The sequence below is a fragment of the Taeniopygia guttata genome, chromosome 24 (genome assembly GCF_048771995.1).
Source record: "Taeniopygia guttata chromosome 24, bTaeGut7.mat, whole genome shotgun sequence".
Classification (NCBI taxonomy): Eukaryota; Metazoa; Chordata; class Aves; order Passeriformes; family Estrildidae; genus Taeniopygia; species Taeniopygia guttata.
The window spans coordinates 1,790,336-1,804,760 of NC_133049.1; the positions used below are offsets into that span (position 1 = coordinate 1,790,336).

Genomic DNA, 14,425 nt, shown 5'->3' on the forward strand with positions numbered 1-14,425 from the left:
GCACCTCCTTTTCTGGAAACATCCAAGGTCAGGCTGGATGGGGCTCTGAGTAACCTGGTCTAGAGGAAGGTGTCCCTGCTCTCTGCTTGCCTTGGGTGACCCTGAAAGGTCCCTTCTAACCCAAACTATTGCATGATTCTTTTTCCCTTCATGGGATGGAGTTTTGCCAGCAGTTAGCCATGGGTGGTGTCTGCTCCTGCAGGAATCCTTTTTCCATGACAGCAAAAGGTGGGTTTGTTTCCATGGAGTAAAACTCTCATAGAGGCAAGTTTATGGTTCAAATACCAGTTAGAAGATCAAAGGTTCCTTCACATTCCCAGGAGCCCTGATACTGAGCTGATAACATGGGGAAAGTACTTCACAAGGCTTCACCTCATGCTTGTTAATTACCACACGCTCTTTAAACATTGATTAGAGGATGTTTTTAATGGGAAGGGGCTGCCCCATGGGACACGAGTGCTGTGAGAAAGTGCAGCCTCCCTCTCGGTACCTCCCTGTCCCTGTCCTTTGGGATTGCTCTGGTCCCCTGGTGGATTCAGAGCCTGCATCAGCCTACAAGTCAGCCCCTTTTTCAGGCTGAGCATGGCTTTGTGTGGAGACAACAAAGGAACATGAAAGGCCAAAAGTAAAGCTTTTGTGAGGGAAAGGGAACAAAGTGTTCCTGCCTGACATGCAGCCAGTTTCTGGCCCCTGCAGGCTGCAGGGCCATTATGTTTAAAGGTACAATCTGCCAAAAACAAAAGTCAGGGGGATTTCCATGGCTACAAAGACCACCTAGGACTTGTGTTTTCATTAGAAGCGGTTACAGATGGCAATTGCAGACATCCAGCTTCCCAGAGTTTTGGTGGATTGCAGTACAGATCCACACTGTATGGTGTGTGAGCTGGGGTGGGGTCAGTGTCTGGTCATCTACAGGAATTTCCTGCCCAAGGTGCCTGAGCCAGACTTTTGGGCCAGTTCCCTTGCCAGGGTGAGGAGACAGAGCAACTGCCCCTTTGTATTTATGCCAAGTGAGAGCTTTTCCTCCCTTTAAAAAGAGGCTGAAGAACAGCCCTATTAATAATTACAAGGGAGCTGAGGGAACTGAAAGGAAGGCAGTGGGGCAGTGGGATAATATGAGGCATGGGGTCTCCATCCCAGAGGAAACAGGTCATTGCAGGGACCATTAGAACCTTCCTGTCATTTACTGGAGACATCTACAATGGCTTGGAGGGAGAAAAGCACAAGAGGAGTTGGAAGCCTTGACAGTATGGAAGAATCATTTTCTGATGGGCAATCACTTCTCTGGTTGGATTTCAGGAAGAGGTTCTGACCCCAGAGGTGCTGGCACTGCCCAGGCTCCCCAGGGAATGGGCACAGCCCTGAGGCTGCCAGAGCTGCAGGAGCCTTTGGACAGCACTGCCAGGGATGCCCAGGGTGGGATTTTGGGGTGTCTGTGCAGGGCCAGGAGTGGAACTGGATGATGCTGGTGGGTCTCCCCAGCTCAGGATATTCCATGATTCTGTGAACGTGGTGTTTTTGGCTGTCCTCACAGAGAAGATCCAGTCTGGATGCTCACAGATCAGTTTGGCAACCTCTCCCAGTGGGGTGAAATAGATCTGGGTTAGAGGTGCCCAGCAAGGGCCTTTGGTGGCATTGTGGGTTTTTTTGACCAGCTGGCAAGCCATGGTGTCCCTTAGCACAGCTGGCTGCAGATGTGGCTCTTCCAGCTGAGCTGGGCTCCTGGATGAGGAGCCGAGATCGGTGTCCATGGATGTGCCTCTGCCCACGTCAGTTCCATCAGCTCCTCATCCCCATCTCTGTGCAGTGATCACACAGCCCCAGGTGCAGTGCTGAGCCTGTCCCAGCTGTCAGGCACCAAGTGATGGGCACAGCAAACGCAGTTTGGGCACTGTCCTTGCACTGCTGTGCCGTATCAGGTGCGACCACTTCTCACTTGTAAAGCCCTCAGCAGGAAAAGTCTGGATTTGGGGTGGAATTTGGCTGTGGAGCAGCAAGGCACAGCTCCAGCGTGGCTGCTCTGCGCTCATGTGATTGATGATGGGCTCCTCTCGTGCTGGGCCCACACTCTGGTGTGCACTGGGGACTGTGGGGTGAAATGGAGCTGGTGACAGTTGTAGACAGAGGGAGAGGGAGAGGGAGAGCTGTCTGCAATGACGGCCGCGCAATAAAGACGCTTTGGAGTTAATCCTCCACCATCTGTCTTCATTCTGCTAATAACCCACTCAATCAGCTGCTGCCAACTGTTTGTTAACATTCAGAAACAGATACATAATCAGGAGGAGCGTGCTGTTAGCTCAGGGGGGGCTGGATTGCTCCTTGGGAACGGGAGTGGAGCAGTGGGAGCCACGGCGGGTGGCCTGGATGTCCCAAGGCACTGCAGTGCAACGGGGATGCTGCTGGGGCTGGGGGTGATGCTGTGAGCTGAGTTACCCTGCTTCTCCCAGGGCTTGTGCCACCCTGATTCAAGGTGATTTTGGAGCAGAAAGATGTTTTCTAGGAGGTTGGTCACATTAGTCCCCCAAGAAAAAGGATTTTGAGCTACTCTGAAAATTTGGGCTGGTTCTTCTATTCCCACTTCTCGTTTCTCATACAATTCTCTCCCCAAGGGCAGGTAAGGGGTGTGCTGGAATATCTCTCTCTGCTCACCCACCATGCTTGGTCCCTCCCTGTCCATGCCTGCAGGTCCCAAGCCGGGCTTGCTCCATTCTCCTCTGCAGTGGTCCAAGGCAGGAATTCAGATGCTGCTCCTGGAATTTTACTTGTCTCCTGCCTTTGACTACTTGCCAGATCTAACTCGAGTCATTAGCAGGCGTCACTGCAGCAATTATGGCACTTTTTGGCTGCCATTCATAAAGCTACTAACGGGAACCATTAAGCGCTGAGAGGTGTCAGCCTTCACCTCCACCACCTGTTCCCACCAGCCGCTGGCTGCTGGAAGGTGCCTACAACCATGTCCCCCCAGCAGGGCAGTGGGGCAGGGCAGCTCCCTGCCCTCCTCTGACCTCCCCTCCCAGTGGCTTCGCTGGCTCTCGTGTCCTCACGTGTGGAGGGCAGGTGGCATCTCCGTGGGATGGACACAGCTCTTGGAGTATGAGGGGTGGGCTCCATCCCCGTGCCCAGCCTGGGGCGAGGAAAGGGACAGAAGGATTTGGTGCAGCAGCTTCCTCCTGGAGCAGTGAGTGGTTAATGATCTGTGCTGAGAGAAGGACAAACCCTCCTCTTCAGAGGGATGCAAACACTGCCTGCTGTGCCAGGAGGAGGTGGTGCTGCAGTTATCTCCAGCAGCAGCCGCTCTCCGTTTGTGTCGGGGCTGGATTGTGCATTCAAGGTGTCCCCATTCACTACACAAAGCACAGCAGAAGCAGCAGCCTGTGCTGCAGAGCTGCAGATCTGTGAGAATCCAGGGCATCCCTCTGGCTGCCCTGGCAGGTCTGGGACCCTGGCAGGGGTCAGGAACCCCCCTGGACAGAGCCCCCAGAGACACTGGCTGTGATCTCTGTCCATGGAAAAGAGTTTTCAATCTTACAGGATGAATTACAAGCTCTGAGTGTTTGATGTAAGTAATAATTAAGTGTGGCACGGGTGCAAAAGTAAAATTTTAGGTTTCTAGATTAGGGGTCCAAAGGGGACAAGATGGAGGAAATTGGGTGTGCCTTGTCCTGTTTCTCCTTCTTCATGCCCTCCATGTTTCACTGTGGTGTTGGCATTTTTCTGTTGGTTTAGGCTGGGGACACACTGTCCAACGTAGGTGACAGATATTGGCACGTTATTGTAAATCCAGCACAGGTAGTTTGTTGTATTTAATGTTTGTACCATCCCACTGAGGGCAGAGCCCCACACGCTGCCCTGCAGGACAGAGCTGCGGCAGGGCAGCAGAACATGTTAGAGATAAACAGAATAAACAACCTTGAAACCAGCACAGACGAATTATGGCTTCTGCTTTGGCAGCAGGGCAGAAAGACAGAGACTTTCTACAATCTCAGAATCATCAATACCTCAGATTCTGACACAGATCCACATAGCAACGAGTGCTCTGCCTTCTGTGCGAGAGGGAGAGCCTGGCAGGTCACCTCTGCTGGTCAGGGGTGAAGAAATCAGCTCAGGGAAGGGCTGCCCAGATCCAGGGTGCAAGACTTTTCTTTAAAAGCCATGCGGGGCTGTTGGGAGCATAAGACAAATCTTCAGTTTTGGGAGGGTGAAGAGTGAGTGCTCATGTTTCTGTTTGTGCTCCTGCTCATGTTCCTGCTCGTGTTCCTGTTTGTGTTCCTGCTCATGTTCCTGCTCATGTTCCTGTTCATGTTCTTGCTCATGTTCCTGTTCATGTTCCTGCTCATGTTCCTGCTCATGTTCCTGCTCATGTTCCTGCTCATGTTCCTGTTCATGTTCCTGCTCATGTTCCTGCTCATGTTCCTCTCATGTTCCTGCTCATGTTCCTGCTCATGTTCCTGCTCATGTTCCTGCTCATGTTCCTGCTCATGTTCCTCTCATGTTCCTGCTCATGTTCCTCTCATGTTCCCAACTCTGGCTTCACATCATGACCTGTGAGCAGCTCTGCGTGGGGGGTTTGTCCTGAGCTTCAGAGTGTCTCCAGTCTCCAGCAAGGTCTTGGTGCTGCCAGACATGGGGAGAGAATTGTGTGTGCATATGAAAGCTGGGTTTATGGCTTGTAATTATCTCATACCCATCCTTAGAATAATTATAGCTCCTCCATTATTAATAACTGGAATTCCAGTCCTTGTCATAGATCACAAAATGGAGAGGAAGCTCAACCCAGGGTTTGCATAATGTACCTTGGCCTAAATTGAATAATTGGTAAAATGGTGAAAATCATTCGTTTTTCCCCCCATTCTTTGGTGCTGGAATTAGTGAGATATTAGTGCAATTAGCCAGTGCTTCCATTTGAGGCTGCAATCATTTGGTTTGTAATTTAGAATAAATGTAACAGCCTACTTATGCCTCCAAACAGATTATTTGTCCTGTTTAAAAGTATCTAATGGGGTGGCTGTCATCTAAGCAAGATACATTTGACCCATTTCAATTTGTTTCCCTTTTAATCTGCTATCTGTTTTCCTGGATCTTTTTTTAAATAAAAAACATAAAGAAGAAGTGGACAAGAGAGACCGAAGAGGGAGAGAATAGAGGCATTATAGATCTGGAGTTTATCATAAGCCCAAGTAACTTGAAATCAAGGCTGTAAAACTGCAGAAAGCAATAAAAAGAAAACACTATTTGGAATCGTTTAAAGGGCTGAGTGCCTTGTCAATGAAAGGTTGCTCTATTTGACTGCTTCTTAATAGCTTCTCTGAGGCAATCTGCAGCTCCTGCAGCAGCGAGGGCTGCAGCTCCTTCTGCAGGGCAGAGCTGGGGTCCCTGGGGAGCTGGGCAGCAGTGCTGAGGTGGGGAAACACAACACCAAGGAGGACAAAGAGGAAAGGAGATGGATCTAAACACCAAACTGGGTCAAAGTTTTTTAAAGCACGTCACAAATACTGAAATCCTGGATAATGTGGTGGGCACAGAGCGTGGATGCATTGATGCATTGCTGCTTGTAGGGCTGTGGGCAGATGAGTGCCCAGTTCAGTCACAGAATCACAGAATCATGGAATGGTTTATCTTGTATGGGACCTTACGGCTCATCCCATTCCACCCCTGCCATGGGCAGGGACACCTTCCTCTAGACCAGGTTGCCCCAGCCCCACTCCAGCCTGGCCTTGGGCACTGCCAGGGATCCAGGGGCAGCCACAGCTGCTCTGGGCACCCTGTGCCATGGCCTGCCCACCCTCACAGGGAACAATTCCTCATTCCCAATATCCCATCCATCCCTGCCCTCTGGCACTGGGAGCCATTCCCTGTGTCCTGCCCCTCCATCCCTTGTCCCCAGTCCCTCTCCAGCTCTCCTGGAGCCTCTTCAGGCCCTGGCAGGGCTCTGAGCTCTCCCTGGAGCTTCTCCTCTCCAGGTGAGCACCCCCAGCTCTCCCAGCCTGGCTCCAGAGCAGAGGGGCTCCAGCCCTGGGGCATCTCCGTGGACTCTCTGGACTCACTCCAGCAGCTCCATGTCCCTCTGATGTCCCACCCCTCATCATCCATCCACCATGCCCTTCCATTTCTCCAGTGGACAACAGAGGGACTCACAATATTTTTTCCTCTTGGAGTCTCAGCATCCCTTCTACAATGGTCTGATTTGCAGCTCCTGTCTCTGTCAGGCCCCATGTTACTGCCTGGAGAGAAACCAGCTGCACTCTGGGATGGAGTCCCTGCTATTTGGGGGAAAATGGCTTGTTCAGAGAAGTTGGCTGTGCCTCTGCTCCAAATGTCTCTCTGCTTGACCGCCTCTTCTGCTCCCTGCCATAGTTCAAACTGGGCTCAGTGAACCCTTCCTTCCAGGAAAACCTCTGATTAGAGCGTGGCACTGAGGCACAGTGGCATATTTGTGCCACCCATTAACAGCCCAGCAAGGCAGTTGCTGTCTCAGAATTACTTGGATTTATGGGAACACTTAATCTGGATCTTGCAAGTGACTTTTACATCTGCAGCAGCACAGGCTGAGCATGAATCTTCCTGAGCCTCAAGGATAAAGAGGAGCTAGTCCTCTTATCCCTGTAAAACATGACCTTTCTCCTCTACCAGATGCCAACAACCTCAGTGCTGCTGTAGAAGGTCAAACTGCTCTTGGTTCTCTGGCCTGACACTGGAAAGGGTCTGTCCTTGGGGAGCAGACCCGTCACTTGGTTTAGTTCAAACAGTGTTGGCTCTGCCCAGCCTCCTGTGCACACAGCAGAGCTCAACAGCCCAGAAACAGCTCCTACACCCTCCAGAATCTTCCCCCAGCTTTGCCCTCTGGGCTTTGCGTAGTCTGCACCCTGGAAATGGGATTTCTGCCACGCTTTGCTGCAAGCTGCAGGAACCCTGGCACAAAGGGGTGCAGCGGTGGCAGCTCCGTTACCAGCTGATCTCCAGGGTCCCCGAGGGATGCGCTGGGAACTTTGCATTGCTGACTCTGCTGCCACTCCCCGTGAAGGTGAAGGTGCCACCAGCTCTTCTCCGGGGCTCGCAGCTCTGTGATGGGGGTGTGCCAGAGCAATCCCCAGCTCGGGGTGGCTCCATGTGGTGGAAAAGTCTCTCCTCCAGCCCGTGCTTCCAAAGAAAGGCTCAGCAGTCTCTGTTATTCGGTCTCAAGGCAGTTTATTGCAAATTATCTAAAAGATTTTCTTCTGGGGCTGCTGTGGTTTGCTCACAGCTCAGGCAGAGGCACACACACCCTGACATCCTCTCTGACTCCCGACTGCTTCTTCTCTCCCCCTCTGCCCAGGGCTGCTGCTGTCTTTTATATGGTACATTACGTGTTACATGGGTACAGTTTTTCCCCAATGCCTATTACCTATATTAAATGGTGCTTTTCTATCTTTTATATGGTACATTACGTGTTACATGGGTACAGTTTGTCCCCAATGCCCATTACCTATATTAAATGGTGCTTTTCTATCTTTTATATGTACATTACGTGTTACATGTTACAGTTTTCCCCAATGCCCATTACCTATATTAAATGGTGCCTTTCTACTCTAAACCAAACTGTGAGTGCCAACATCACCAAGAACATGGAGGGAAGGAAGAAGAAAGAGGGAGGACAGGGCAGGCCCACTTTTCTCCATCTTAAAACTTCTGACCCCCATGTACAAAGTAAAAACCCCCCCTGTACAGGTGTTAAAACTCCCCTGTACAGGACTTAAAAATTCTTCCCTCTACTTTGTGACTACTTCTACTCTTACATCTAAACTTTTGTGACTTCTTGTTCTTCCTGCAAGGTTGGTAAATAATTCCATGGTTCAAACCCAAAATCACAGCTGTTTCCAGCTGCCTGCCAGGGTCTCAAATGCTTCTGACCTGGACCCGGAACACCCAAAAATGTCTGAGGGACATTTTGAGCTCCCACAGGGGTGCTCCCCTCACCCAGCATTGTCACTCAGCAATTGATTAGGGCCGGCAGCTCTGCATTGAGCCTTTTGTTCTTTATCTGACAAAGGCATTGGGAAGGAAGAGGAGAGTGGAGAGAGCCGCTCCCAAGGAGTTGTTAAGGATGTGTTGTTATCTCAGAGGTCTCATTGACATTTCCGTGATGCTTTGTGTGTCCCGGAGCTGAACACGGCAGGGATGTAAGTGAAACCTGAGGAAAACCAGTGTAGGAGCTGTCTGTGTCTGGTGTCAGGGGGAAGCTGTGCCTGGGTTGGGTCAGCAGGAAAACTGTGTAAGGCAGGACTGCTGTGGCCATGAGCCGGGCCTGGCTGGTGCAGCACGCACATTCCCGGGGATGCTGCCGAGGGAAGGATCCCTTGTTATCAGCTGTTAGTTCTCCCCAGCCTCCTGCTGCTCTCTGCTCCTTTGGAGAGGAGAGCAGAGCTCCATCCGTGATGTTCCAGTCGACTCCAGCAGCTGTAGAGCATCTGAACAACTCTGCTGCTCATAAATCTGATGCAAAGCTCGGGAGCTTTACGGTAACTGTTGTTGTAGCAGTTAATGGTCGAAGGGTATCATTTTATCTATTGATTTGAGCAGCAGTCCCCTGTGGAAAGCTCTTGCTGCGTGGTCTTAAATAAATGAATGCGATCCTTCCTCACTCCCTGAGTACCAACACCAGACATTTCAGGAGCTGCTGCTCTCGCTGTTCAGCCTGCAGGTGTGTACAGGAGAACCTGGATCCTGTGGAATCTGTGCACTGCTCCTTTGCAGGGACTGCCTTTGGGAGGCCCACTAAAAACATTTCAGGAATCTGAGGCTGGAGAGGGACTCTTCACAAGAGCATGTAGTGATGGGACAAGAGGAAATGGCCTAAAGCTAAAGGAGGACAGGGTTAGAGGAGATACTGGGAGGAAATTCTTCCCTGTGAGGGTGCTGAGGCCCTGGCACAAGTTTCCCAGAGCAGCTGTGGCTGCCCCATCCCTGGAAGTGTCCAAGGCCAGGCTGGACAGGACTTGGAGCACCCTGGGATAGTGGAAGGTGTCCCTGCCCATGACAGGGGGTGGAACAGGATGAGGTTTAAGTTCCCTCCCAACCAAACCATTCTGGGATTCCATTATTTATATACATGGATCAATCTCTAGAGTGGTATATAGATTATTTCAGCCACTTGAATTCCATTGCCCTTGCCATGCCCCTTTAGATCCTTTCTGGCACTGAAATGAGATGTGCACCTGAGGAATATGGCAAGCTGTTGGTAAAGGCTTGTCCTGTGCACTGCTCCTGTCCACAGGAGGCAGGCAGAGATGAGGTTGTGCACCTCACCTTGCCACAGCTGCCTGGCCACCTCTTGGTGCTGCGGGCTTTGGGCCAGTTTATTTTTAATCAGGAGATGGGGGACACGAATGGCAGGAGGTCCAAGGCTTCTGTCTGGAGATGGCAGCTCTGGCTGTCCCACCTCCACGCTGCTCCAGGCTGAGTTTCCCTTGGAGCTGTATCTGCTGATAGCCTGGGGTCTGTCATTCAGCTTTCCTCCCTGGTGTCTGTGGGGACCCTGCCTGGGAGGCTGCTGGCAGCACTGGGATCAGTGACCCCCGTCACACAGCTGACACTCACTCATGGAACTGTTCAGATTGGAAAACACCTCGAAGGTCACTGAGTCCAGCCAATAACCCAACACTGCCAGGCCACCACTAAAGGACGTGGTGACCACCAGCAGAGCCTGGATGGGCAGATCTGGCTCTGCCATTGAGTTGGGTGCTGATGATGCTGTAAATCCCCCTGACATGGACATGATGGCCTGGCTGTGTGGAAGTCTCCAGCTCTCAAGGTATCTGGAAGCCATTGCTTTCAAGAAAACAATTCAGATTTTGGTCAGAAAGGGGACAAGATTGTGACAGCGCATCTCTACCCAAGGCTGGAGAAAGGGAGAGCATCATTTCTGCTATTTTGGAGGGCACCTGTGGGGCACAGACACTGCAGTGCACACATGGCTACAAGGAGACACCAGGATTGCTCCTGCCTGCTCTGGATCTCCAACCTCCCTCTCCTGGAGGCAGCCACGTGCTGTCTGCAGGCAGAGATGGTTTGCTGGTGCCCAGGCTGGAGCAATGAAACAGTACCAAGCTCCTGTCACTTAGAATATCAATTAAAACCACTGTAGCCTTCTAAGTCCCACTCTGAGACACACTCAGGATCGACAAACAGCCAGGCCTGCCATTGAAATGGTTCTTGAACCAGCAGGAGGAAATCTGCTGTGCAATTGTAAGCACAAAGTGGTGTGCTGGAGCACTTCCAGCCCAACAGGCTGTGGGTGGGAGCTAAGACTGGTGTGAAGATGAAACCCTCTGGTGTTCTGGGCACTGGGGAGCCCAGTGGCTTTGCTGTGCTTGGAATAACTCATTTGGAAGCTCCATCCCCAGGGTTTCCCTGTGTGCCACATAACTCCATCCCTGCAGTCCCAACCCGCAGCATGAAGCTCCTCTCTGACAGGAGCAGTGTGAGGCAGCTCTATTTCACTGCTATAATGACAAAATGGGATGAAATTGTGTGTTTCAGGACAGCAGAATGATCCTGCTTCCATTCCTCACTGAAGTGGGACTGTCTTGGATTTGACTGAAAGACACTGCCAAGCACCCAGCAACGCACACAGATGTGTTTGAGCTGACTTGGTTTTCAACCCTTCTAAAAATCCTTTCTTATAATGAGGAAATAGGGAAATCTGGTTGTGAAGTATCCAGCTGAATGCTGCATGTCCTGCTTTTCTTGGCTGCCCCAAATTATTTGCTGTATCTGGCCAAACCCTCCCACCTGTGTTCACTCAGTGCACTTGAAGCCTTCAGGTGGAAGGAATGGGAATAGTCAAAAACCTGCAGGATAGGTAGGGATCATGTGTGAGGGGGAGTGAGGGGCACCCCCAGGCCAGGCAGCCCATGCAAGGATTATTTAGTACCCAAGGCTGCCACGAGAACATTCAGAGAGCAAAGAACATCATCCACAAACCTTCCCAGTCCCCTCCAGTGCAGCACCAGTCTCAGAGTCAGTATTTCTGTGCCCTTTTACACCCTTTATTTCCTCCCATGGGTATTTACTCCTCTAGAAATGTATTAATGGAGCTAATCTTAAAGCATATCCAGAGATATAACTTGAGATGGTTTTTGTTTTTTTTTTTTTCCCTTTAACAAAGATGAAGCTTTTATATAGACGGGAAAAGAGAAGGGAAGTGAAATGTTCAGTGACTAATGATCCTCATCAATATTCATGAGAGTCAGTAACATTCCGAGATTTAAAATAAAGGAAGAAAGAGAGAAAGGCATTGACTCCTTTAGAAGCTAAATGAAATATTTAGGTTGACCTGGAGATAAGTGTGCTGGGTCGTTGTTGCTATCAGCTCAGACCAGTGTTCAATCCTGGAGCTTTCAGAGCAGGAGCTGAGCTGCCCATGGATTTTTCTGAGACAGGGAATGACTGGGTGGGCTCACCTACAGCTGAGGGTCAAGTCCATGCTGGGCCGGGTGCTGTGGCACTGGGGGGAGCAATCCCTGCCCCAGGAACCTGCTTCCAGCCAGCCAGAGCCAAGGTATGGAATTGCATCCAGGGGTTTGGCCACAGCCAGGCTGGGATCAGGCATGGCCTGTCCCAGCTCACACCATCCACCAAAGGGCTCCTGTCCCACCCATTCCCTGTCCTGAGCCTGCCCTTTGGGACAGGGGACTGGCTGAAGTGGGGGCTTGGAGGGTGCAGTGGACATTGATGGATCTAAAGCAGCTGCAGGGCTCAACTGCCTGGTGGGAATATCCTTCCTCCAGGCTGCAAATAGATACTGGGGAGCTGATTTGCTGTTGAGGGAGGGGTCTCCTTATCTGTTGTATTGTTTTCCTTCCTTCTTACTCATCCCTGCCCCCAGAAAATCACCCCAGCTTGGGGTGATTGTACCTAACTTGGAGGTGAAGTTTTAAACCCCTCAAGATACTCATAAATAGATGAGGCATCTTAATCCTTCCCCACCTCAGTCTCTTGTCAGCTGGGTGGGAGGAGAAGGAAAACTTCTACAGAGAAATAGCTGAAGTACAGGTTTGTGAGGATGCAGCTCTGCATGTGCAGCAGTGATGGTGGGCATAGAGAGAATACCAGGATTTAACTGCAGACAGAGCACTCCAGGCCTGGAAGAAAGGTTTCCCCCACCTTCTCTATGTCTCCTCTTCTAAATCCTTTTCCTTTCTGATTCTGCAAGTTGCCCTTGTCTCCCTCTGCTTCTGAGGCTGCTCCTTTTCATTTTGAGCCATCCCTTCCCTCCTGTGAGTGACAGCTGTCCCACCCCTGCCGGGTCCTTTGCCCTTCAGACCATCTTTGATCCGTGCCCTGATAGAAGGGCCGAGTATTGACTTTGGCTGCAGCTTCATTAAGAGGCAGCCTCATTTGTCAACGTGTTTGTTTCCAGGGCTGCTTGGGAGGTGGCAGACCTCGCATCCCCTCCGAGCTGAGCGCGGCCAGAGTCTGGAATTAACTCCCTTTTCAAGGGTTTCCATCAAGGTCATTGCAGGTGGCCCTGCACAGGTCTCTCCTCCTCATTTATCGATGTCAGCGAGGTTTTAAGCAATGCTAGATCCAGTGGGAGTGTGGATGGGAGACCTGCCCAGGCTCTGGGGGCTGCAAGGACCCAAGGACATGTGTTAGTTAATCCAAGGCACTCCCAGCTGGAAAAGAGGTCTGCTCACAGGGAAATCAGAGCTGGGGCCTGGGATCAGGTCTCAGTGGTGGGATCCTTGCAGGGGGTTCTCTGGCTGTGTGAGGATTGTGAGTGATGAAGATTAATTTCTCTTGTCAGTTGTCATCAGGAAGCTCATCTGCCAGTAATGGTCTCTGGTTGCCATCCGGGTGCTCAGGTGGGTGCAGTGAGGGAGCTGCCCAGGCTTTCCTGCACTCCTGGTGCTCAGTGAGCAAAGCACTGACCAGGGTTTGCTTGTAGGGTCTGCCCTGTGCAGGGGTCACCTCCCTGCCCCACGGGTGCCCAGGGCAGGGACCTCAGCTGGTGCCAGGTACAGAGATGCCAGTGATGGATGTGCCCCATGGGCTGGTCCTTGGAGGGTTTGGGGAAACAATCCTGCCCTGCAATCCCATGAAACTGAAGCTCTAAACATTGGCACTCTCAGGGTAGTTCAGGGATTTGGAACAGCTTCAGACAACAGCCCTGGGAGAAGAGCGACTCATGGGTATCGCAGAATCACAGAATCATGGAATGATTTGGGTTGGAAGGGACCTTAAAGACCATCTTGTTCCAATCCCCTGCCATGAACAGGGACATCTTCCACTGTCCCAGGCTGCTCCAAGCCCATCCAGCCTGGCCTTGGGCACTGCCAGGGATCCAGGGGCAGCCACAGCTGCTCTGGGCACCCTGTGCCAGGGCCTCTCCGCCCTCACAGGGAACAATTCTTTATTCCCAATATCCCACCCATCCCTGCCCTCTGCAGTGGGAACCATTCCCTGTGTCTTGTCCCTCTATCCCTTGTCCCCAGTCCCTCTCCAGCTCTCCTGGAGTCCCTTTAGGCCCTGGAAGGGGCTCTGAGCTCTCCCAGCCCGGCTCAAGAGAAAAGGGGCTCCAACCCTGAAGCATCTCCATGAGCTCCTTTTGCCTCACATGAGTTTGTTCACGTCCTTCCAATGATGAAGACCCCACAGCTGGAGGCAGCACTGCAGGTGGGCTCTCATCTGAACAGGGCAGAACCTTCCCTCACCCTCTGGACCCACTGTCCCATTGCTCAGGGCCAGACCAGAGGAGGGAGCTTTGCTGCTGGGGCAGATGCTGCAGCATAGGGCATTTCCAGACCAGCCTGACCCTGTGCAGGAGAAGCAGAGGAAGACAAAAACCCAAACTTCACTGGGGTCCAGTTTCCTGCAGACCCTAAAATTTCACTGCCCTTGTGAGGAGGGGGTTGTGAAGCTGTTTCCATATTCCTGGGAGATGCAGCAGCCTGAGCAGGAGGTGTGGGAGCACCGGCCCAGCCCATGTGAAGGAAAGCAGCTCAAAAACCAGGAGTTGCACAGCTCGGCTGTGAGTGCTGGGCACTTCCACGCTCCTGACAGCACACAGGGAGCTGAGGGAAAGATGTTCCTGGCTGTTGCCACGGGCATTTTGCTAGAGCAGGTCCCGAGGTGATAAGGCAGCAGTAATTGTGCAGCTCCACGTGGGCTGCGATGGGACTGGCACCAAAGAAGGGGAGCACGGAGCAAAGCCAGGGAGAATTCTGACTGTGGTGGCAGGAATGGCCCAGGGATTCGACAGCAGGTTGTAAGAGGAGAGACTGGAGGAGGTAAATTTATATAGTCTGGAGGAGGCTCAAGGGGAGACACGACCAGAGTCTATAAATATACGCAGAAATAGAAACCAAGGGAGGAAATTATTCAGAACGAGGGAGGACAAGGAGCAGTGCCTGAAGCAAAGCAAGAAAAGTTTATTCTGGGTCTTTCA

At 51.7% G+C, this 14,425-nt stretch overlaps 1 protein-coding gene across 6 annotated transcripts in view; it reads left to right on the plus strand.

Annotated features, from left to right (window-relative positions):
- KIRREL3 (kirre like nephrin family adhesion molecule 3) overlaps positions 1-14,425 on the plus strand; it is a 385,643-nt gene that overhangs the window by 245,658 nt on the left and 125,560 nt on the right. The window lies entirely within an intron of this gene.